The following is a 3,543-nucleotide window of genomic DNA, read 5'->3' as shown; positions in this document are numbered from 1 at the left end:
AAACTTGTAGGATCATCGCAACCACACATCAGCGCATTATAAACCATCGCATCAAATTTTTGGCGCTGTTTTCGGGAATGCAGTATAGATTGTGCTAACATCAAACTTCTTTGATCTTTGCAGCTTTCAACCTTTGTTACATTGTCATTCCATCTGTAAAGAAAGAAGCAAGCGTCACATGAGTGAAGAACACACTCCTTAGCTCAAATACGACCCAGAGATCAAAAGAACCTTTCGCAAAAGACAGAAAAACAGACGTAAACGACAAGGAAGAGTTCACAGAATGGCTGAACAACTTGAAGACCGAGTAGCAAATGAAAATAACATAATGGCAAATTCTATCCTACTGGAAAATGATCGCAATAGACCCATCTGGGACTATGCATCACCAAACCTATATGATTTCTCTCCAGGAATCATGAGACCAACATTGGATGGATCAAGGTTCGAGATGAAGCCAATAATGTTACAAATTATATAAACAGCAGGGCAGTTCGGAGGACGACGTGGTGAAGAACCACACGCCCATCTACGAAGCTTCATTGAAATTTATAACACTTTTGTGTTATCTGATATTTTCCCAGAGGAGGTTCGACTCATGTTATTTCCATTTTCACTATGCGATAAAGCAAGAAAATGGACTTACTATCTCGAACCAAGAGAGATAACTTCATGGGAGCAAGTTGTGAGAAAAATTATGAAGAAGTATTTCCCTGTCACAGAGAATGCCAGAAGGAGGAAATTGATCACCAATTTTGAACAAGAAGAAGATGAATCACTCAGTGACGCATGGGCGAGATTCAAGAGACTAGTACGCGACTGCCCACACAATGGATTGTCAGATTGTCTCCAAATGAAGATTTTCTATCATGGACTCAATTCTGCATTGCAGATAGTTGCCAATGCGGCAGCAACAGGAGGTCTGCTGGACAAAACATATGATGAAGCAAAGAACATTCTTGATCGCATCTCGAAAAATGACAAAGATTGGCAAGAAAGCGATCAAAGACCAAAACCCAGAGGAAGTAACACAAGTAATGGTGCCATCGCATCATTGCAAAATCATTTGAATGCGATGATAAATTTGTTGCAAGGCATCGCAATAAACAATTTAGGAACTCGAAGTGGGCAAGTCAATGCGATAGAGCAAACAAGCACCAGTTGTGTTGTATGTGAAGAATGCATTCTGTTGAGGAGTGTCCACGAAATCCTTAATCAATCTACTTTGTCAAAAACAATCCTTTTTCAAACATTTACAACTTGGGGTGGCGAAATCACCCTAATTTTTCTTAGAAAAACAACCAATAACAAGGCATCAGCCTATGGCTCAGAGAGAGGGACCACCAGGATTTTTCCAAAGAACAAATAGACAACTGCAACAGCAAGCTAGCAGCTCTTAAACACCACCATCATCATCCATGGAAAACTTGTTAAAGTAATACATCGAAAAGAATGAAACAGTCCTTCAGAACCAAGCTACATCCATCCGCAATTTGAAAATTCAAATAGGAAAAATTGCGGGAGAGCTAAAGAACATACCCCAAGGGACATTGCCTAGCTCAACTGAGCTTCCATGCAATCCAAGGAATACAGGGAAAGAACACTGCCAGGCAGTCACTCTAAGAAGTGGAAAGGCAGCGGTAGAAGTCAGAAAGGAGACTAGCGAGACCGAGTCAAAGAAGCAACCTCTGTTGCCGCAAACTGAGTCAAAGAAGTCTGAAACTATGGAACCTGAAGATGCGATCACCTCTAAGCCTCCAGACCATGGAACAGTGAAAGTATAGCTACCTCCATTTCCTCAAAGACTGAAAAAGAAACAAAACGATGAAGGTCAGTATTATCGCTTCCTGGAAATATTGAAACAACTACACATCAATATTCCATTTATAGAAGCGATAGAGCAGATGTTGGTGTATGCCAAGTTTTTTAAGGACATTGTTTCGAATAAGAGAAGCACGGGAAAATTCGCCACGTTGGCATTAACATAAGAATTAAATACTATAATCCCACCAAAGATGTGTGACCTAGGCAGTTTCACAATACCCTGCTCAATAGGAGGGACCTACATTGGTCAAGCATTATGCGATCTTGGGGCAAGCATAAACTTAATGCCCCTTTCAATCTTCAAACAATTGAATGTAGGACAGTTAAAACCCACAACAGTGACTCTCCAACTTACAGATAGGTCCCTAATACACCCTGAAGGAAAATTAAAAGATGTCTTGGTAACAATAGACAAATTCATTCTACCTGCAGACTTCATTATCCTAGATTATAAGGCAGATAAATATGTTCCAATTATATTGGGACGATCATTCTTGTCTACTGGTCATGCTCAAATAGATGTGCACAAGGAAGAAATCACAATGAGCATCAATGGAAAGAAGCTCAGATTTAATATTATCAAGGCAATGAAGTTCCCAGAAAACGAAGGCTTATCAGATTCCGACGATGAACAAATTTGCATTGAAGATTGGGAGTCCGAGGAAGAAAATGAAGAAAGAGAGGATGCGACGACATCCTTAGAAACCTGCCATGCAATAACAAAGATAGTGAACAATGAAGAAATGTTGAGTTTGGATGAAGAAAGAAAAGCACAGAAGCACTCCCTAGAGCAACCACCTACACCTGAACTAAAAACCCTACCAACCCACTTAAAGTACGTTTTCCTTGGCCAGAATGAAACCTTACCAGTCATCATATCCTCTGTGTTACCTAAAGAAAAATAAATTGCATTGCTCAGTGTTCTAAAGAAGTATATTAGAGCAATCGGATGGACGCTTGCAGACATTTGAGGTATCAGTCCGACGTATTGCATCATCTAATTTAGCTTGAAGAAAACCAGAAAGGCTCGATAGAACCTCAATACAAACTGAACCCTGCGATGAAAGAAGTTGTCAAAAAAGAAATCATCAAATGGTTAGATGTCGGCATCATATACCCTATCACAGATAGCACGTGGGTTAGCCCCGTGCAATGTGTTCCCAAGAAGGGTGGGATGACAGTAGTCCCTAGTGCAAACAACGAGTTGATCCCCATGAGGACTGTCACAGGTTGAAGGATCTATATGGATTACAGGAAACTCATCTTTGCGACAAAGAAAGATCATTTTCCCTTACCTTTCATTGATCAAATGCTCGCCAGACTAGTAGGAAATGGCTATTCTTGCTTCCTTGATGGGTACGTAGGCTATAACCAAATTATGATCGCACCAGAGGATTAAGAAAAGACCACGTTCACATGTCCATATGGAACATTTGCCTTTCGTCCCATGCCTTTTGGACTATGCAATGCGCCAAGTACATTTCAACGGTGTATAATGGCAATCTTCTCCGAGTACCTTGAAGACTCAGTTGAAATCTTTATGGACGAATTTTTAGTCTATGGGAAAACATATGAAACTTGTCTAAGAAACTTGGAAAAAAGACTAAAAAGATGTGAAGAAACTAATATGGTGCTGAACTGGAAAAAGTGTCATTTCATGGTTAAAGAAGGAATTGTGCTTGGGCATAAGGTTTCAATGAATGGGCTAGAGGTAGATAG

The 3,543-nt window shown here is 40.2% G+C and overlaps 1 non-coding gene across 1 annotated transcript; it reads right to left on the bottom strand.

The window, feature by feature from the left end:
• Positions 1 to 730: 730 nt before the first annotated feature.
• LOC120087458 lies at positions 731 to 837 on the bottom strand. The gene has a single exon (XR_005484600.1). It is a non-coding gene; the product is annotated as a small nucleolar RNA R71 (small nucleolar RNA).
• Between the last annotated feature and the right edge of the window lie 2,706 nt (positions 838 to 3,543).

Source organism: Benincasa hispida, chromosome 9 (assembly GCF_009727055.1).
Source record: "Benincasa hispida cultivar B227 chromosome 9, ASM972705v1, whole genome shotgun sequence".
NCBI classification, from domain to species: domain Eukaryota; kingdom Viridiplantae; phylum Streptophyta; class Magnoliopsida; order Cucurbitales; family Cucurbitaceae; genus Benincasa; species Benincasa hispida.
The sequence above is the reverse complement of the archived record's forward strand: the minus strand, read 5'-3'. Positions and strand labels throughout refer to the sequence as shown.